General features: G+C 38.2%; 1 protein-coding gene and 1 long non-coding RNA gene across 4 annotated transcripts in view; one reads left to right on the forward strand and one right to left on the reverse strand.

The window, feature by feature from the left end:
• LINGO1 (leucine rich repeat and Ig domain containing 1) overlaps positions 1-22,978 on the reverse strand; it is a 231,142-nt gene that overhangs the window by 124,659 nt on the left and 83,505 nt on the right. The gene's annotated exons all lie outside the window — the stretch shown is intronic.
• LOC140125659 (uncharacterized) overlaps positions 4,733-22,978 on the forward strand; it is a 42,819-nt gene continuing 24,573 nt past the window's right edge. Inside the window, exons 1-2 of one of the 2 annotated variants that reach the window (XR_011854677.1) lie at positions 4,733-4,804; positions 6,546-6,671. This is a non-coding gene — a long non-coding RNA (uncharacterized lncRNA). Of the gene's footprint in view, positions 4,805-6,545; positions 6,834-22,978 lie in introns of those variants that run through there. The other variant, XR_011854678.1, reaches the window with a different exon arrangement.

Below are 22,978 nucleotides of genomic sequence, written 5' to 3' on the forward strand. Positions count from 1 at the left end.
ACTCGTTAGTATCACAGAGAGTAATTAAAGCTGTGTAATTTAACAAGCAGTGCACCTGTGTGACATCATATGACCACGGACAAATTTCTATCCACTGGAAGTAAACATAGTAGCTTTCTATAAAAGAACAGCAAGCACAGATCTAGAAAACCGGGAGGGACTGACACAAAAAGTATATGGGGAAATTGTAAAACCTTTCCCCATACAAAACATATCAATTAATTGCTGGAAGTGGACAGCCACTTTACCATTATATAATTTTCTACATGATTACCTTTACCCATTTAATGCAAATATTATTTACAATATTAATGTTGGTCTAGGTGGCTGCCCATGTGACCTACAGTAGCAAATTTTGAAGCCTGATAGATATTAAATTAAATGGAAATAAATCCGCCATAAATATAAAAATAAAACAGACCTTGTCAGTCAAAATAAGATGAATGCCTCATACCTTGGTAAATCTTTATCATGGATACTGTTTTCGCTCTCTTCTCTCCTGCAGCCAGTCTGGCAAATATGTATGAGAGCATTGGACAGGAATGGCTGCATTATATGTAGTGAATGAAACAGCATTTTACTTCCATCAAATGAATATATCACTTAAAAAGATTGTGTCTTTGCACTCTCCCCCTCTGACTGCTGCTATAGTAACCTGCACACCAGTCACCCGAGAAGCAACCAGAAGGGGTAGACTAGGATTTAAATTATCTGCTGTGTTCTCATGTATTTTGCCATTGCCCCAACCTCAGACAAGCCATCTGTGTATTGTACAAGGAGTAAAGGTTGGAGGATAAAAAAATATATAGCAGAATAAGGACAAAACCATGGCTGTGGTAAGTCAGTGAATTCTGTATTGTATAGTGTCCCGTTTCACATAGAAACCACACTGCTGGGGCCAGGACTCCAAGCATATAGGGATATATGCTCCCTTCTTCCAAACTACATAGGAGCAGCACTGTTTTTACAATGCTTCTTTCTCCATTGTGTGCTTACATTAGTGACAAGCTGCTCGGTCTACTAACACAACACATAAATATATATATATATATATATATATATATATATATATATATATATATACTGTATATAGCTGAACTAATGTATTAGGGAGTTCTAGGTACTTTAGATGAGATCTGATGTAGATGGTGGCCAGTAAGTCCTTGATGATGTTGAGATCAGGGGCCACATTATATCTTCCAGAGCTCTTTATAATAGAGTTACATCAAATATTCTATCAGCATATTTTGATGCCAGCCTTATGATTCTGCACATATATACATAATTTATACCATATAGAATACCATATAGAATAATTTGTACCATACAGAATGTACATTTTTATCGCTCGCAGTACTTTATATTCACACTGGTAGAATAATTATTGTGCTTCTGCTTCTATTTGTTAAATTCAACAAGGAGCTAAAGGTGCCCACACATAAAAATGTCCTACGAATGTTAATTGTGCAAACCCTTTAAATCTCATCATCTATAAATACTATATAATGAGCAACTTCACTGAGAAACTACTTAATGTAACCTCAGGAATTCCCAATAATGTAAGAGAATGCTCAATTACTGTTATTAGTAATATACATTATACATTACTCTTTCAGGCCTCTCCAACAAGTGTGTGGGTGAGGTCTGCCTTAGACAACCCTTTCCCATCGGGCCTGTTAGGATGAGCTAATAACTTAAGCATCCTCTCCTTCTTGGGACATGTGACTAGAGCCAAGGGTCATATTCATCACTGGAATTAAAATGTCTATTGTAGACCAGGGCTATCAGGAAAAATAAATAGATGTTGGAGATTCCAAGGAGAAAGACTTCAACCTCTGGTCACATCAAGTCCTTTCAATTTCATATTATTACCTTTGTATGTACCACAATGCATGGTCATATCCAGGTAGAGTAGACAGCCCAGCCCAGCATATTAATAATTTATCAGCCCACACAGTGTTATAACATGAAATTTTCTTTTCTCCTACTTCCAAATAATCTTATTCAATAAATATTAACTTAAAAGGTCAGAGAGCGGTAATTGGTGATAAGAAATGAGCTTAATACAAACAATAAAAATTGATTTTGTGCAGATGGTCAATACAAAAAAAAAATCCAAGCACAAATCTTCAAATCAGCTACTATCTCAAGGGATGGGACCACTGGTGGCCAGCCAAATAAATTGATACATCTAATAAATGACAATGTGCTTTTGGGCAGAAAACAATCTATATGTGTCCATCCATATTGCATGTCGAAGTAAGAGAAAACATCTATGGTTTGCACTTGCACCAGCCTAGGCACCAGCCTATTATTTCATTTACCCTTATATTCTAATAAAGAGTTTTTATATTTTTGCGAGTGTAGGAACAAAAAGGTGGGATTTATCCAACACCGCTGCATCTTGCTCCAGCTTCTTAGTATATCTCGTGTGATTCCGAGCAGCAGCATAATTCTATGCCAGGCACCACCCTGCCTCGGCCCACTACACACACCCCTTTCAAGAACCCTTGCCCCTTTTCGTACAAGTTGGAAAAGTAGTTACAAAATGGTCTAAAAGCTATAAATAACTGTGATGCCAGGGATTTCATAAAGTTTTTTTATGCCAGAATTCTGTCATAAGCAGCTTCATAAATCTCCTTGTGTCCAAAATATTAAGTTATTGATTAACACTTTTGAGACTTTAACGGTTTCTAATATCTACATATTTGTTCTTAGAACATATTCCAATGCCCTTTATTTTCAGCTTCTATTGTTTCTGTAGAAATCAAGTACTGGTACCGTACAATAAATATCATGACTGTCTGACTTCCAGTGCTGCTCTTTCATTTTGTTTTCTATTAAGGGGACGCCCAAGTCCGCAACAAGAGGAGCTAGAACTGAGAGAAATCTCTATTCTACTCTGCATACAGAACAGTAGAAGGTTTCCAGAAGATCAGCTGGTATACAATGTATCTTAGTGGAATTAAGCATTCATTGAGCACCTAATTGCTGTAGTATCCATGGTCTGCAATTCACCTTGTGATGGTATTTCCTTTTACAATGGCTCAGATTTCAGGCGAAACATTAACTACACATAATTTGCAAAGTATCTGCAATTACATTTATTAGTAAGATTGTGCACAAAAGCTATCTAGCCACATCTCTGAAAACATGAGCTGTCAATAAAGCTTAACTTTTCTGCGGAGCATACTAATGACCTGGAAGTCAGGGAAATGACTGTGTAACATGCAATTGTGTCCAATTATAACAAAACGGGAGACACATACGCAGGAAAATAATAGAGAACAAAATAGGAATGTATCTACCCTTTAGTATGCAGTATTGAGTTATCTCATAGCAATGTATTCATACTGTGTTGCACAGCAAGTATCAATAGATACACCGTTATACAGTGCATTACATTAACATATATGGACTGCTGCACATGAACCTATGCAGCCAGTATGTTGGTCTAATCCCACGGACTGAACACATTGCACAGGATGGTAGTCCTTGCACAACACACAAATATGACTGTACTGTATTAACTGTAATAGTGCAAGTGCTGTAGTTTAGCTGGGAGATGTGAAGAAACAGCAACATTGTACTATAATCATAAATACATTCAATATACTGTTTTATTCCAAGTTTCACTCCAGGGGTGCTCAAGTAGGGGATTCTACCCCACTGTAAAATCCTGAGAACATCCTACAGCAAGGAAGAGCTCACTGCTCTGATGCTCTTTTCTCTCCTCTTATCCCAGTGTCACCCTGTGCCTGACAAAGACTTAGGCTACATTCCCACTGCCGTGTGCCCGCCAGACCACAGCACGGCGGGCACATGGCAGGGCGGGGAGAGGAGGAGGAGGTGAGCGCAGCTCAGCCCCGCCCCTCTCCATAGCGATGTGTGGCCGCGGCGCTGTAATACGGGAAAAGATAGGACATGTCCTATCTTTCCCCGGGCTACAGAGCGGTACGGTGCCGCACGGGTGCTGCACCGTACCGCTCACGTAGGGCGCCGCGAGCCCATGGAAGTGTATGGGGGACGTATATCGGCCGCATATACGTCGGCCGTATATACATCCCCCATACTGTAGTGTGAATGTAGCCTTAGAGTAAGTTGAAATGTCTTGTATATTTGGGCTGCAATAAAAGCATTGATTGGAAATTTACTCATTGTCTTGGATTTCCTCTGGATTATCATAAATACAGTTTGTCACGTAAAGGAAGATGTAAACAATACATAATAGGTGATATATATACTAACAATATCCAATGCTTAACATGTACACAACATGAATCTAATATGCTAATTGATATTAGAGCAGTTTTACTATATTCCTCTCTAATGGCATATCCCTGGGATGTCAATTATGTGGAGATCCCCCGCCATTTGCAAACTGATACAATTTAGATGATCTGAATGATAAATGTAGGGAAATCCCCTTCATAAAAGAAAAGTATCACAACAGTGTTAATCCCACAGAGGAAACAAAGGTGAGATAATACAATGTTTCCAAAAACAATGACTGTTTTTGGAAAGAATTTATCAAAAACAAATATCCTGAGCATACCGCTCCTACAACATTATAACCTTGTGAGTATATAATCCCTGATATAGAACAGCCATAACAGCTGGAGAAGAGGATATGTAAGCACTCAGTATAAAACAGCTGAACATCATCTGCTCATTGAGACCCTGTGGAGTGATAGATTTCATTCTTCATATCCATTCTGCTTCCTTTTGTCCTAGTTATAACTTCGAGGAGACAATTTCAAGACCAGCGAATCTGAGCACATTACTGTCTACCAATGAACATCATGTAAGTGCCTAAACGTTGGTCTTATATCCCCAACATAGTACTAGAATCTAATGCACATATGAATTTTCCAATATAAAGAGTGCATGTCCCATGCACCTATTCACATTGGGGCACATTTACACAGGGCCGTGCTCCAGTTTTCTGTTGGACTTTGCAGGTTCTTTCTAGTGCAAACTGCTGGACATGCATTTAAGAAGTGTCCGAAACACAATTGTGGCGCACTCTGCACTATTCTTCATGTGACACATATTTCTGCACTGAAATGGGCGTTCTGGTGCTCAGTCGGGCCATACGCCACATTTTACATGCAAAGTCTGACATAATTGTGTCACAAGTCCATGTTAAAGGTGCACCAAAAAAAAGTGGTGCACTCTGTTGAGAGAAGTGCAGAGGACGCCAGATTCATACAGAACGTGTGGCAGAAATCCTGAATCTGGCGCCCCCTCCACACTACACAGGCAAAGTGCACATAGTACACACTGCACTGTGCCCCATTATCTATAACTTTTAAAGGCAGAAATCATTTCTTTCCTCCTAGAAGTGACTGCAAATATAAAACATGAAAAATTGTTGTTCTTGCAGTAAAACTGCTCTGTATGGGGAACTGTGACTGTGTGACTTTTGTGCAGATCCAGCAAGTTTTTTAACTGATCAGCCCAGGTCAGCAAAGCACCTTATAGCTCCGGTAACCATGACCTGGTCATTGAGGCTTTCCACCTCTTTGTACATTATGTTGGGTCAATCTGGTTATCATCAATCCATAGAATTTATTATTTGCTCCCTTAGAGGCACCATCATTAGAGGCACCACCATTCCAATAATGTGGAAAGGCTACTAGTTTAATGCCTGTTATGAATGATAATACAACTGTATTCTCAGAATATCCTGTAACCATTTAGTCCATCTCTTCTTTTTGTTTTTAAAATTTGATTTCTGACTCTGTAATATCCTGTTCTGATGTGAACTGTGGTTAATGCTTACTAGAATAGGGAGGCTCAAGACCTCAATAATAAGTAAGGTCCTTGACAGCAGGATATGTGATGCTTCCTTGTGATCCATATCACATTAATATAATTTATAATGTCAAGGACTATATCATCCTGTGCTGCCCTCCCAGGTATCCTGTGAGTAATTTATATAAGAATAGTGTTTAAAAATGCTTACAGGGTGATCAGCAGCGAATATGGATCAGTTTATTTGCTTTATGTTCCTTAGATTCACAGTATCTTTGTTTAACGGAATATATAATGTATCTTAATAGCCTTGAGCTGTTCTATGACTGTAAAGGCTGTAGATATATCTTTATTAATATTTTAGCATCAGAATCCCTATGGCTAGCACGCACGACTACATGCTTGATCTACTGTTACATCTAGCATGCGTAAATGTCACTTTTCTCAAGAGGTCTTTACCCAATAACCTTTACTGTTATGCATCCTCAAATCAATGAAGGGGTTAGGAATGTGGGTCAAGAAATATATGGTAACTGCTCAGAAAAATAGGCATTAAATAATTCCTGTCCAGAAAGCACTTTTTTAAAGGGTAGATATGAATTAGATAAGGTGCGACCTCAAATGATGAATCTGTTAATTATAAAAGTCTTGTTATTCAGGCTATCCCTGGTTATTATGTATTCCTTGTTAAGACATCTTAAATATTGTATGAAAAGTGCAGACACCTTACTGTAGAATATATATTCAAATAAGCAAAACATTTTTTTTTTCTCTTGTTTTTTTTGCAGTTCTCTAGGGTGTTTAAACCCTAGGGGACCCGAGTGCTCATACAACATACTGCACATACTGCAATACAAGAAGCAATGGGCTGTCATGGAAACCCATCAACATCGTCTGAAGATATTGCACTGCAGGTATATAGGTGCCACATAACAGGTTTACTACAATTAACAGCATTTCACTGCTACATAGGTTGGTGGTGATTGGAGGCGCGGTGCTGAACCATAGGCAACGACTAGGTTCTTTACTATTTTCACATCATCTGGGACAATATTAAAAACTGACAACCCCTGTAACAGCATCATGATGTGAATTTACTTCGCAGGGGAGGATATACTCTAATAATTTAACAATTTGCCTAAAAAAAGCCAATTAAAAAAATATCAAAAAGTCCCACATTCCCCAGAATGGTATCAATAAAAATGTAATTTCATCTTGGAAAAAACAAGCCCCAACTAGCTCTGTAGGTGAGACAGTAAAATAGTTATAACTTTAAGAAAATAGAAAAGGAAAGACTAATGACCTTTTAAAGAAAAGTGTTTTCTTCATTTAGCATAACATAATAAAACTTAATAAACTAGCTATCCTCTGAATCATACTGACCTGGATAATAAAGATAACATGTTATATCTGTTATATGGAAAATTTTGTGTAAATTGTCAGAATTAATGTTTTTTTTTTCATACCCTCCAGAATGAGTTAATATGATTCGTTAAATAAGTCCTTGGCAACTAAGAAGGACACTGTAAAAAAAAATCTTTCAATGCAAAAAACAAGCCCTTGACCAGCAATATGAATGGAAAATACAGTTCTGATTTTTAGGGCTCCTTCCTTTAGAGGTCAATTATTTTCTTTGCAGTAATTAACCAAAATTTTGATCTATAAAGTTAAACAATGTAGAAAAAGGCTGAATAAAAGAGTTATTTCCTAAGTACCATTGCCCAAAACAAAATTTCCTGCCAACATTTTGCCCTCAAGTACATCAAAAGCCAGAATGCCTCTGTGTCCATTTCTCACCGGACCAAACAGTTTCAGTTTCAAATAAAGGTGTTATATAATTCTTTTACATTCAATTCCACATGGAATTGCTTTTCTGACTTTAATGCTGGTGTTGCGTTGTTCTCATGGGTTACATATTCACAATTTTTGGGACAGTTATACTGCTGGCAAGCTGTAATCCCATTCATGCTAATGGTGATGACCACCTCTGGGTTCTGCTTCCTTCCATGCATAATAACTCTTACCAACACAAAACAATAAGCAATCTCTGTGTGAAGAACCGTGTGATGAGACACTTAACTCATTTGCAAACAAGACATCTTAATTGTTGTTTCTTACAAGGGCCTTTTACATGGGGCGACAAACATTATACATAGTTAATGCCTGATCTTTACCCAAAGTAAACATGTCCAGCATTCAAACTACAATGGTTTACTTGTTAACCACCTGACTGCATCTTTTATGATAACATAAAAATTGTGGCATGCGCTACTGACAACAATTAATATTATACAATGCTTTGGACAAAAAAAAAAAAAAAACTAATTTATCTAAGATTAATCAGGGTTTACAATGCTATACTTACCTTACTATAAGTTCATCATAAATTACTTTATCTGAACACATGAACAAATTGCCCACAAACAATCAAGGTTCACTCAATTGCTGATGACAATTGACTGCCCAAATTGCCCAACTCTGGCTTGAACAGGACCTGCTCTGTGTTTTGAAGCCTGGGAAGTCAGCTCACGCACGTGGCTATGGAAGCTATAGCCATGTCTGAGCCTACAGAAATACATGGAGATATGTGCTATTCATTGAGTAATTGGCTAGCATATGTCCCAAAACAACATGTTCATGAGGCCTAATACCTATGTCGTATAGGTGTGGACTCCCTCTCTGTCTGATACATGATAGGTATTTTCATAAAGTCCTTAAAATTACTTGTACTTGTAGATAGATGTGTTCTCCACATAAATTATTATCCAACAAACTGTTTTTCTAATCCCTGCGTCCAAACAATTGATGCATCTGGGTGATGTATCTAGACCAATCCTAAAGTTTTACTTCCCATGACGGCACCTAATTGGAACATAGTAAATACCTAATGTCTATAACCAAATGTATATTCACATAGCTATGTAGAATGCAACTTTCCTGACAATGAATATGGGTGCCTTTTGCTAAAAGTGCTACTTTCTTCAAAAACAGCTTTGGGCAGAATATTATACCAGTCATGATATTTACTTAACTCCAGCTATCAAAATCTTGAAACACTAAAGTTGTATGTGAACAAACGCAATTATGAGAAAAGATAAAAACAAATCGAACAGAATTCTGACTCACAGAACTAAATTAGACTTGTAACAATAACCATTACATATCTCCAAATTGCTATACCATTGTACAATTTCTAGGAATGGTAAAAAACAAAAATATGGTTTAGATTCATTAAATATTTGGTAAACAATTGCCAATGTGTAATAGTTGGAGCTTGTTCCCATAATGACTACATCTTGTAGCTAATTACCTGTACATAATTCTTCACATCGCCTTGGTTAGTTTTTTGCGTAACTGAAAAGACAGCAGACCATTGCACATTTATTATTAGGTAAATGCGGCACAGAATGTTTGAAGTAGACTTTTTATAGCGAGGGGCCACACAGTACTGAGGACTGTAAGCAGTACATGGTTTCCTCAGCAAGCAAAGTGAAGCAGCAATTAGGCTTGACACATAACACACATCCATATTCTTGACAACAAGGCATATCTGATCCAAACAAGCAGCTCTGGAAAATATGTATGACTCAAAGCCTGTTCTGCATGTTCTCAGAGAAAATATGGCTGCTTAGAAACAGTCAAGATCAAAACGGCATTTCATAGAAGATAAATACAAGCATTATCAGGTTGTCACAAACCTTTTTGCACATGTTATTCACTATGCAACCTCCTACACAATCGCTATGGTGGAGGTAATTGTTTCAATTACTCTATCCTCAATGTAAAAGGTCTAATTCCAGCCTGATATAAATGAATCAATAGTCCATGGACATACAGTGAAGTGCAAGGCAGGAGCACCAGAATAGATGATTGGTTTGATGAGCACTTTTTGAAACAGGATCTTGACAATCTCAGAAAAACGCCTGAATTCAATAAAATGTAATGATCAATCTGTACTATTAGCAGAAAGCATGGTGTTTTGTGTAACATTTGTACTGCTTGCCATTAAAGGGGGTGGACCACGTTTGCCAATTCTCATAAAATATTCATCCATTAGGGTAATCGTTTTACTAATTGAGACTTTTTAAAATAACCAGATATAGTACAAGCTCTGATCCCCCTCCCCTGCTGTTATCTCTAGCTGGGTCTTTGCATATCACCACCGGGGGGCTGTTCATTTCAGGCATTGCAGTAGAGCTCAGAGTTTAACCGGATCTATTCCAGCATGTTGACCCACAGTGTTGTACTAGTCTTAAAAGCCCAATATGCTCAGTTTTAAGAAGCTGAGATGTTGCCTTGACAGAAAGAAGCCATACATTTTATCCACCAGGAAGACATAGGGCGTATATACTAGTCAATACCCCCTGCAGTGCCTCCAGAGAAAGATAACACGGCTATTTCTGTCACACTGCTCTGACGTGGAAGCCACACCATTCTCCGCAGACACACGGTAAGCTAAGAGTTTTAAATGCCCTATACTGATGGATAGTCCTGGATAACACAACGCTTGCAATAAATGATATATAACTAAAACCTCAATTATATATTTCCCCCTAATATTACCCACCAAGCAGCTGGGTGGAAGAAAACTAAACAAGTAAAGAGGCACCTCTAGCAGGACATCTGGAGGAGGTACAGGTAAAGCATTATGTAGGAAACTGTCATGAAATGTTAATCCTCTGCATCCTTCCACTTTACTATTAACATAAAAGAGAAGAAAAATCCAAATATTTGCTCATCCGTACAAAAATATCCACTTCCTTCCTTCCTATGAACATTACCTGTTTGCCATCAGCAGGCAACTAGTCTAAGAAACTAAAACATTAACATGGCTACCCAATGCATACAAATTATCCAACCAATAAATAAAATTATAAAATAAAACTGTGCTGACATATGTACTTCAGAGGGCAGGTTTAAGGGTTTGTAATAAGCTTCAAATGAAAATATGGTAGAAAAAGAGGCCTGTCCCTCCATATTCTACAAGTAAATTATGGAACTCCTGTTTTTGAACTGGTATCTTTGTGGATTAGAAATGAAAGAGAATGTACTGTGATATCTGTTACATCCATAATGGACAACTATACATTTGTCCACAAATACAAGACCATACATCATACTATAGTTTTACATTTAACCACACTGCGAGAGGGATGATGGAACATAGAATGTTCTCTCACTGCCAAAGAGAAAGAGAGTAGCATCTCTGCTAGAGAAATTGACAAATAAAAGGGATTGTAAGGGTTAAATATTACTAATATACTGTATCCCATATGCAGTGCCCCAGCTTAGTAATATACTGTATCCCATATACATCCTCCCAGCTTAGTAATATACTGTATCCCATATACATCCTCCCAGCTTAGTAATATACTGTTCCCTATATACATCCGCCAGCTTAGTAATATACTGCATCCCATATACAGCCTCCCAGCTTAGTAATATACTGTATCCAATATACAGCCGCCAGCTTAGTAATATACTGTACCCCATATACAGATCCCCTCCAGATTAGTAATATACTGTACCCCATATACAGCCCCCCCCAGCTTAGTAATATACTGTACCCCATATACAGCCCCCCAGCTTAGTAATATACTGTATCCCATATACAGCCCCCAGCTTAGTAATATACTGTATCCCATATACATCCTCCCAGCTTAGTAATATACTGTATCCCATATACATCCTCCCAGCTTAGTAATATACTGTCCCCTATATACATCCCCCAGCTTAGTAATATACTGCATCCCATATACAGCCTCCCAGCTTAGTAATATACTGTATCCAATATACAGCCGCCAGCTTAGTAATATACTGTACCCCATATACAGATCCCCTCCAGATTAGTAATATACTGTACCCCATATACAGCCCCCCCCAGCTTAGTAATATACTGTATCCCATATACAGCCCCCAGCTTAGTAATATACTGTATCCCATATACATCCCCCCAGCTTAGTAATATACTGTACCCCATATACAGCCTCCCAGCTTAGTAATATACTGTATCCCATATACAGCCCCCAGCTTAGTAATATGCTGAAATCTGACCCCATTTAAATATATAACCCCCCAGTAAAAAAGAATCTGGCCTCATATAATATATACAGCCCCCCCCCCCCGTATAAAATTATTCTGGCCCCATATAATATATACAGCATCCCCCCCAGTATAAAACAATCATAACCCCAAATTATATATATAGCTTCCCCCCCCATTATAAAATAATTATAGCCCCAAATAATATATATAGCACCCCCCCAGTATAAAATAATCATAGCCCCAAATAATATATGTATAGTACCCCCCCAGTATAAAAAATCGTAGCCCCAAATAATATATATAGTATCCCCCCAGTATAAAACAATCATAGCCCCAAATAATATATATAGCATCCCCCCAGTATAAAATATATATAGCCCGGTATAAAATATATATAGCTTCCGCCCCCCCCCCCCACCCCAGTATTAAAAGTTTTCTTGCCCCATAAAATACATACAGTACATAACATGACACCTCCCCACCCGCATATCAGCCACATTTAATTAATGAAACTACCTGAAAAATAATAAAAATCATACTCACCTGCAGGCAGCTGCTCTATCGGCGCGCGGCTCCAGTCTTCACGCGGCTCTTTTGTGAGCCGAGGCTCCACACAGTGACACAGGCGGCGTGACATCATGACGCCTGTGTCACTGCTTAGAACGGAGCGACGAAGCAGCCGGAAAGGTGCTGCGTCGCTCCGCATATAAATCGCGCCTGTGTCTTAAAGAGACAGGTGCAATTTATTTAGCTGTGGAGCGATTCGGGCGTTAATGGGCGCCCGAATCGCCCACTTTAGAGCGGCAAAATCGTCGCTCTTTAAAGGGATCAGCATTCTGCCGCCTGAGGCGCCATGGCAGATGCGGCCCTGTAGTAAACCCCTATAAAAGTTGATGGTATGAATATCTAAGTGGCCAAACTGGCAAACTGTGTGGGAATGGCCCATCAATGTAGAGGCAAATTGGTGAACACTGAGTTTTTTTTAGCCCCATAAAAATAAAACCAAGTGAATAGGAGTTAAAATAACAAAGATAATTGTAATCACCCTACAAATCCCTGAACACTCCTGCACTGTCAGTTTCTTTTTTCCTCAGCAGTCTTTGTTAAATCTACTGCAGCATTGATGTGCCATGTCTGGCTGTCATGGGCACATGTCATTTCAGTAGTAGAGTAAATCAAACCAGTAAAATCAGCAGGGGACCAGGGAACCTTACGCATCAGGGAGGGAGTACACATTTTTTCATATTTTCAACCTAAAAAAATGATGTGGCTGTAAAACTAGTTAGGCCTTTGTGAAGACATTGGGTATCTGACTAGATGTCTGGCTAGCACTTTCCTTAGTTTTTGTGTATGATATTTTTCCAAAATGATTTAACAATTCTCACTGTTATTATTATGTATAATAAATTTTATGTAAAGACATAACTACACACACATTACTAGATCACTTCCAGCTTCTGCCATATAGCAACAAATAGAATGCACAGACTCTTTGCAGTATTACTTTATTGTAAATAGATGGCCCAATAGCATTCTGCTTGACATTGCTAGGACATAGCATAGAGTCTGAGCCCAATAAAGTTACAATTAACTTGCATTTATAAATATTGTACATGATAACACAATTCTCTGGCACAGTCTTGACTTATGGTGATATTTATTATTTCAAATAAAACTATAAAGTACATATAAAGGTTAAGGTAATACATAGCAAAAAAAAATAAAATTAAACTATTCACTGGTGTTTATCAAAACAGAGGACAAATGTCCAAATATCAGTGCATCAGTGTTATACTCATACAATAATATATGCCCAGTAACACCTAAAATATATATTATAAATATGTGAATGGGCCCCTTTTTTGTTAAAAAAAAGTTCATACAACAGAGAAATATATTTTAAAACCATTAAAAATATATTGAAAAATATCAGCCAATCCAACAACACTAAGGGTGTATAGATGTCCCATTGATAATATGGACTAAGTGGGTTCAATATAAAGCAAAAAAAAATTTGATGCATGGAACTTGCTTATGTGCTTGCTGGAACGTCCGACCTGAGCGCTCATAAACCATAACTGGACTGACACTCTGAGTGCAGTTCCGGTTTATGAACATTCGGGCTGGAAGTTTCAGCAAGCACATGAGGCGAGTTGCAAGCATCAAACTCACTTGTGGGCAATAGACCTTAGCATCACCCAGAGTAGTTGTTTGCCGTCAGTCAGATTTCACTATTTGGTTTCCTGTTTGGCATCCAGGCTTTTTCAATACAATACAACTTTATTAATGCAATGGGAAATGAACAATTCTCCATTTGGTCTATTGGGGTGTTTCCTAGGTGCTGCCTATTCTAATGTACATCCATTTATAAATATTGCCTATGTAAATACGTATATTTAGGCGCAACAAAAGCAAAAGGAAGTGCAATTGGGTGAAAGTTTATAGGGATCCGGCTCAAGACCCCAACAATCCAAATATCCAGACGAGCAGCCCTCCGTGTCGTTGAATTATTTATTCACAAGTGGAAATTGCAATGTTTCAGCTAACTCAATGTAGCCATTCTCAAGCAAAGTTGTTTGAGAATGGCTACAATGAGTTAGCTGAAACAGTGCAATTTCCACTTGTGAATAAATAATTCAATGACATGGAGTTCTGCTCATCTGTTTAGATATTTATATTTAGTATCAAGATACTGTCTACACTAAAAATATAATGGGCATGTCCAGGATGGCACCACCAATTGTAGGGGAGTAAGATATATGCTGTAGCTATGTACAGAGCTGCCTGGTGCATACAGACTCAATATTCAGAAGAACATAGGTCGACATAAAGGACTTCTATTACTACCTGTTAGCATTAATCATGTCTTATAAGTCTATAGGTTTTGGCTTTGATATCCTCCACTAATTTTGCTCTTTGTCAGAACACTATTGTAAGTGATGTATATGATGTGCAATTCAGGTTACATCAAGCATATTGTGCTTTACTTCAGGCCCTTATTATGCAAAGTACTAAAAGAAACTAATACCAAGTGAAACAAATCAGTTTAACACCATACTTTCCTTTACATGAGACCATGGAATTGTCATTACAATGTAATATAAATTATGTAATATTATCTGGCCTAAAGGTGTAAAAACCTCCTGACTACATAATACAATAGACAAGAATGTATTCATTACTGGATACTAAGCAGATTGTGGATATATTAAAAGACTGAAAGACAAGAGAATCTGAAAACTCATACAATGTACACAGATATAAATACATGTATAAAGAAGGTAAAAAAAAACAAGACTTGTCCATGGAAACGTGTAATGTCAGACTCTAAGCAGCCACCAGTGGCCCTTGGCAGAACTAGTGATGTCACAGCATTGCCGCCTTGTTGATTAAGATGTGTAACCAGTCATTTTTCTACATGTCTATTCCGTGTTCAGTAATTTGATCAAACACTCCACTAGATGATTTCTTTGTATGTTGTGAATGGTATTAGCTTACCTGAGCTCTACCCTGGAGATCCTATAATAGATGCCCATTCTATGGAATAACTGATGAGATTGTCACTGGAAGACTTCAACCTGTTATTAGGAAAAAGGATGACCCTAACAATAGTGAATGTGAAGCTTCCTGCCATTAACAGAATCTCTAATAACTGGAAGCTGGAAGCTACTGGAACATCTCAGCTTTCATGAGTCTGCAATCTTAAAAATGTATTCTCAATCTGAGCTACATAGCAAATGGCCTTACATACCCCATTGAGCTTCATAGCACAGTGACATACAGTTCATCCTCTATGTATAATTCTCTTTAAATGAACAGGGGGCAAATAAATACTGATATCCAGCCATGTATATTCAATGGGGACTGTGATGCCACACTATTTCCTATGCTATTGTGAGGAGCACTTTCATCCATCGCCTCATGCTGCTACCTTGCAGTTTGATAATTGTTGGGGTTGTGGATGATTCTACAGATATCTGTGCCCAATGTCTTTGACATTGCATGCAGTTTTCTCTTCTATTATGGTGCATACAGAAACATCAGTCAGTTTATAAAGAAATTCTTCTAAATACTTATTTATTTTTGCACTCAAGCTGTTATGGATGATATTTAGCATCACTTTAATCTAATCCACCGTTCTCTTTCTCTCTGTTAGCACTATGGATGCTGCAGAGTCCATTACATGTCGCACTGCTGAGAGCAGGTAAAAAGCATCCGATATGTAATTAGTTAATGAAACTGACTGTAAATCAAGTAAAATGTAGGCAATCTATGCAAGACAGCAGAACATGTGGCAAGCCCCACAGTCACTGGCGTAAACCAGGGATAAATTGTGACTCAGGGCACAGTCAGACCTGTGCTGAATAGTTAACGATGCATGACAGGGTTTTAAAGAGTCCATCTAAAAATGTAAGATATTACCGCTTTTCCTGTGCTCTATAAATGAGCCCAAATATTCTTTATTTAAAGCACAAAGTTGCATCTGACAATGCATTACACTCTCAGCTGTGTTAAGCCCATTTCCTATGAGCAAGCTCAGTTCACAAGTGAGTCCGCTATACACAGAGTGAAGGTGAAGGGGGGTCCTAAAGTAATGAGAAAATAAAAATTTGATATGTATGTGTAATATAAGATTTTAGTGACTGAACATTTTTTGTCTATGGACTATTGTAATATTATTTTCGTGTATATGATATGACTCTGTATGATTTCTTTTTTACAGAAATTACAAAGTTTTAAAAGTAAAAAAAAAATTCACTCTTTGCTTCACTGCAGCCAATTGGTAAGATCAAAAAAAAAATAATTTTTTGCTCAATAATGTACACTCTGCACCCCATCCTGACAGGAAAAAAAAGAAATTTAGTCCGTGGTCATAAGTATTCAGACCATTTGTTCAGTATTGAGTAGAAGCAGCTTTTGAGCTAGTACAGCCATGAGTCGTCTTGGAAATGATGCACATCTAGAATTGGGGATCATCTGCCATTCTTCCTTGCAGATCCCCTCCAGTTCCCTCAGGTTGGATGGTGAACATTAGTTGAAGCCGTTTTCAAGTCTCTACAGAGATGCTCAATTGTGTTTAGATCAGGGCTCTGGTTGGGCCAGTCAAGAATGGTCACAGAGTTGTTCTGAAGCCACTGCTTTGTTATTTTAGCTATGTGCTGTGTGTCATTTTCTTGTTGGAAGGTGAACCTTCTGCCCAGTCTGAGGTCCAGAGCACTCGGGAAAAGGTTTTCATCCAGGATATCTCTTCAATTGGCCACATACTTCTTTCCTTAAATTTCAACCCGTTGTTCTGTCTCTACAGCTGAAAATCATAGCTGTCTCCATCATGTTTCAATGTTGGGATTGTATTTGACAGGTAATGAGCAGTGTGGTATTCTCCACCCATGCCACTTAGAATTAACACCAAAAAGTTCAATCTTTTGTCTCATCAGACCAGAGGATCTTATTTCTCATAGTCTGGGAGTCCCTCATGTGTTTTTATGGCAGTGGAGGGTTTCCGTTGCTTGAAACCTGGTGGACTATCCCTTTGATCTTTTTGGACAAAGACCCGGCGCACTAAGTTCCAAAGATTGGTTTATTAGATGAATAAAAATGGTTAAGATCAAGACGCGTTTCGGATCCGGAATGGATCCTTCTTCAGTTGTTTTTACATAGTCAGTTTGTGGACAATCATTATATACATATTTTTTGGCGCGTTCCCGGTACCGGAGCGGGAAGCGTCATGCAGGAAAAACAATGGATGACCGATGTCATCGATCTGAACCGTAAATAAAAAATGCATAAGACATAGTAAAAGTTACATAAAAGTTGACATAATCAAAAACAATTATTAGGGTTAAGACAATATTATTATAAATGATGGGTAAATAATTGATAGTTGAGGTAGTCTGTGTGTATCGGTACATTACCGTTCTTCATCCGGTATGGGATATAAAAACTACTAAGATGGCCGTCGCTGGGTAATGGAACTACAGCTACGGAAGCCTGGAGAGGTCAAATTTCTAAAACACGCATAACTAGGTTTTAGAGAACGGTGCTTGGTGTGCGTGCAGACAATTAAACAGGGATGTCTCATATCCAATTGCTATTGCCTGGACTACTGCAGCCTTTAGATGATTGGTGTGTATCAGTGAGTGGAGAGTAAGGTAAGTATATGTTTATATAAAAAAAGGCTACAGATTGTATAAACGGGCTATACTAAAATAGTTTCAGTGACCTCATTTAGACCCAGCGGTTTAAGCGTTTTTAGTTTGAACATCCAATAGATTTCCTTTCTTTTGAGGATTTCAAATCTATTGGATGTTTCTTCATCAACATGATCTATTGGGGTAATATTGTACTTGATGTTATTTTTATGTTTAATATCCATATGTCTAGATAAACTGTGTTTGTGATTCCCGTGCTGAATGTTAAATCTATGTTGATTAAGGCGGCAGTGAAGGGGTTGTGTTGTTCTACCAATGTACTGTAATCCACACTGGCACTCAATGAGATAGATTACATAGCGGGATTGGCATGTCATATTGGTTTTAATATCAAACTTATCTTTGGAGTGATTGGAACAGAAGGAATCAGTGCCGTGTGTAATAACTCTGCAGCATTGGCAATTCTTGCTGTTGCATTTGGTCACTTTTTGAGTGCTATCTGGGTTGACGGTGGTGGTACGTTTTTTCAGTTGTTTTGGTATACTGGGTGCAAGTTTTTGTTTGAGTGTTCTGGCTCTCCTATATGTGAATCTGGGGTTCTCTGAAATGTTATTTTCTAAATATGGATCGTTACGCAGAATATGCCAATGTTTTCTGATCGCAGCTTCTATTTCTTTGTAGTTGTTAGTATATGTGGTGATAAATCTAATCTCTGAATCCCTATTGTCACCATCGTTCTTCTTTTTCCTTTTTCCTTTTTCTGTAGGTTGTAAGCATTCTGCTTGGGAATATTGGCTGGCTCGACTTTTAGCGTCCTTTATTAGTTTTTTCGGGTAGCCTTTTTCAGCGAACCTAGTCTCAATGATTTTAGCTTGTTCTTTAAACGTGGTGTTGTCAGTGCAGTTTTTTCTTATCCTTAGAAATTGGCTGTAGGGTATGATGTGTAACCATTTTTTATGATGGTTACTCCCATAAAAATATTGGCATATGAGGGAGCCACTCTGGTCCCCATGGCCGTACCCCGAATCTGATGGTAGATAGTATTACCATATTCAAAATAATTGTTCTGGAGTATAAACTGTAGACATTGTATTAGGAATATCCTTTGTTCCTCTTTAATTTGTGCATCCTTTTCTAAGGTTAGTTCTACACATGTTAATCCGATGAGGTGGTCAATGTTGCTATACAAAGCCCTAACGTCCATTGTGACAAACCAATAATCATTTTGCCATGTTAGTTGCTGAAGTTTCTGAATGAGGTCCCCTGAATCTTTAATGTGACTGGGTAAATTGATGACATAGGGTTGGAGGAATAAATCTATATAATGTGATAAGTTACTGGTGAGACTCTGATCGGGCGGCCGGGGGGTATTTTAGGATTCTTGTGTATCTTAGGGAGGTGATAGAAGTACGGCTTACTTGGTTGGGTGATTGAAATGAATTTCTTCTCTTTTTTGTTTAGATATCCTTTCAGGTAAGCCATTTTAATTAGATTGTTGAAATCTTTGTTGATGATGGGGAAGGGATCTCTAGTGATTTTTTCATAGTAATTGGGATCGGATAAGATATTTAGAGCTTCTTTGTGGTAGTCCTCCCAATTTTGTATTACCAACCCGCCACCCTTATCCGCGGCTCTTATAATAATGTTTGTGTTATTTTCTAAATTTTTTAGAGCTATTTTTTCAGATTTGGTAAGGTTGGTGTGTGTTCTTCTTGTCTGCGCTTCCATGTGTATCCGTTGGCTACCAGATCATGAAAGGTTAACATTCAGCACGGGAATCACAAACACAGTTTATCTAGACATATGGATATTAAACATAAAAATAACATCAAGTACAATATTACCCCAATAGATCATGTTGATGAAGAAACATCCAATAGATTTGAAATCCTCAAAAGGAAAGGAAATCTATTGGATGTTCAAACTAAAAACGCTTAAACCGCTGGGTCTAAATGAGGTCACTGAAACTATTTTAGTATAGCCCGTTTATACAATCTGTAGCCTTTTTTTTATATAAACATATACTTACCTTACTCTCCACTCACTGATACACACCAATCATCTAAAGGCTGCAGTAGTCCAGGCAATAGCAATTGGATATGAGACATCCCTGTTTAATTGTCTGCACGCACACCAAGCACCGTTCTCTAAAACCTAGTTATGCGTGTTTTAGAAATTTGACCTCTCCAGGCTTCCGTAGCTGTAGTTCCATTACCCAGCGACGGCCATCTTAGTAGTTTTTATATCCCATACCGGATGAAGAACGGTAATGTACCGATACACACAGACTACCTCAACTATCAATTATTTACCCATCATTTATAATAATATTGTCTTAACCCTAATAATTGTTTTTAGATTATGTCAACTTTTATGTAACTTTTACTATGTCTTATGCATTTTTTATTTACGGTTCAGATCGATGACATCGGTCATCCATTGTTTTTCCTGCATGACGCTTCCCGGGAACGCGCCAAAAAATATGTATATAATGATTGTCCACAAACTGACTATGTAAAAACAACTGAAGAAGGATCCATTTCGGATCCGAAACGCGTCTTGATCTTAACCATTTTTATTCATCTAATAAACCAATCTTTGGAACTTAGTGCGCCGAAAAAAGATCAAAGGGATAGTCCACCAGGTTTCAAGCAACGGAAACCCTCCACTGCCATTTTCTTCATCGGTACTACCGCTGAATCTATTCCCTGAAGGCTGCACCCCGTTCCACCCGATGTGCGATGATATGTGTTGTGCCATTAGCACAACATAAGAAGGTGAGTGCACACTTTGCTTAGGCACTAAACCACTATTACTGAGGAAACTCTACACATCGAGCGCCCCCGCTCTCTCCTTTCTCCTCCCTCCCCCTTTTTCTCATGTGTTTTTATGCAAACTCTTTGCAGCTGTCATATGTCTTGCACTGAGGAGAGGCTTCTGCCTGCCATAAAGCCAGACCGGTGGAGGGCTGCAGTGATAGTTGACTTTGTGGAACTTTCTCCCATCTCCCTATTGCATCTCTAGAGCTTTTTTTTTACCTCTCTCACCAAGGCTCTTCTCCCAAGATTGCTTAGTTTGGCTGGATGGCCAGGTCAAGGAAGAGTATTGGTCGTCCCAAACATCTTCCATTTAAGAATTATGGAGGCCACTGTGCTCCTATGAACCTTGAGTGCTGCAGGAATTCTTTTTTAACCTTGGCCATATCTATGCCTGGTTATCTCTATGAGCTCCTTGGGCAGTTCCTTAGACCTCATGATTCTCATGTGCTTTGACTTGCACTGTGAGGTTTTTATATAGATGTCATGTGACTTTTCTAATCAAGTTCAATCAGTTTAATTAAACACAGCTGGACTCCAATGAAGGAGTAGAACAATCTCAAAGAGGATAAGAAGGAAATGGACAGCATGTGAGTTAAATACTAGTGTCACAGCAAAGAGCCTGCATACTTATGACTATTGTCATATTTCAGCTTTCTTCTTTAATAAATTAGCGAAAATAGCTACATTTCTGTTTTTGTTTCTACCAAGATGGCTTATAGAGTGTACATTAATGAGCAAAAAAAGAACTTTTATGATCTTACAAATTGGTTGCAATAAAACAAATAGTGAAAAATTTAAAAGGGTTTGCGTACTTTCCGTACCCACTGTAACTTCCATAATCCAGGATTAGATGCTAGGTAACACCATCATGTGACACTTCAAGATGTTAGGGGATCATTCGGTTTCTTTTTGTGGCAATGGATTAAACACTTATTACACGGATTGCAAAAACAAACCACAGATCTGTTGTTTGCAGCCAAAGAACAGCCTACGTTTAAGTCTTGTGCTATGAAACTTCTCTAGATCTGAAAGAAAACCCACCCCATGAAAAATATGTTGGCTGACAGGTTGCACATTTGTGGAAAAAGCTTTAGCATCACCAGTCATGTATTTATTAATACTCTGTTAACTTTAGGCTGAGTATTCCAGTGGGTGGTCTGGATCAGACTGACAGCCTTTCCTGTATGAGTTCACATGCAGAGATAGGTTTCAATCAATACCAGGACCATCCGCTGGACTCTTAAGATGCCTGTAACAAACAGAGATTCATAAATAAATTATGAGTCCTGCTTAAGCTTTTCCTACACAAACACACATATACATATAATATATATCCGCACAGGCATTTATCTGCTCAGCTCCTCCTAATCTATAACATGTCGTTCCAATGTGACTGGTTCCCTTCAAGATCTTGGGTTATTCTAATATATGTATGTCAGTAAAGGTTGCGCTCATAACGTGTGAATCATTCTCCAACATATATTAACTGCTCCAACAGCTTTCTTATTTTTCATAAAGGCCATAATATTGCATATGAATTCATTTCTCATGTTACACAATATATATTCTATGACATGTTTATCAAAGATAAAGCAGCCAATCAGAATTGTATAGTGTGGTTCTTGTCTGAAGGACATGTGTGCTGTAAACATTTGGATGGATCCATGGTGACCCTAAAGCCAAGTACAAAATGTGTCTGTTCCAGCTTCTTAATCTGCTGTTACCTGTGTTAAATTAAACAAAGTTTCAAAAACAGTTTGCTAATGAATGCATTTGAGCCAGACACCTGCCTTAGTAATTTCAGTGGGAATAAGGGAGCAGAACATCTTGTGCTGGGCTGTAGGGGTCATGTGGAAGGGACTGCTGAATCAAGTAATGACATCCATGGCAATCAGATATCCTGTCATTTCAAGTGTCAGTCCTGTTACAGGAGAAAAGTTGCACCATTAGCACTGTCTGTTCCAGCCTGTTCTGCCATTCTGAAAAAGAGCGCCAGCACTAGGAAACCTCCAGAGCAATGCTGTAATTGACGTTGCTGCAGTCAGCAAGTTAGGTATGGTATATTTCTCATGAGCCAAAGTATGCGGAAAAGAGAAATATAAATAAAGCAGTGGCTTTATGACACTATTGAAGAAAGCAAACAAGAAACCACAAAGGCAACAATGATTCTGGAGCATGCCCTCATCCTTAAGTTATTTCCTCCATGGA

Source organism: Engystomops pustulosus, chromosome 4 (genome assembly GCF_040894005.1).
Source record: "Engystomops pustulosus chromosome 4, aEngPut4.maternal, whole genome shotgun sequence".
NCBI classification, from domain to species: Eukaryota; Metazoa; Chordata; class Amphibia; order Anura; family Leptodactylidae; genus Engystomops; species Engystomops pustulosus.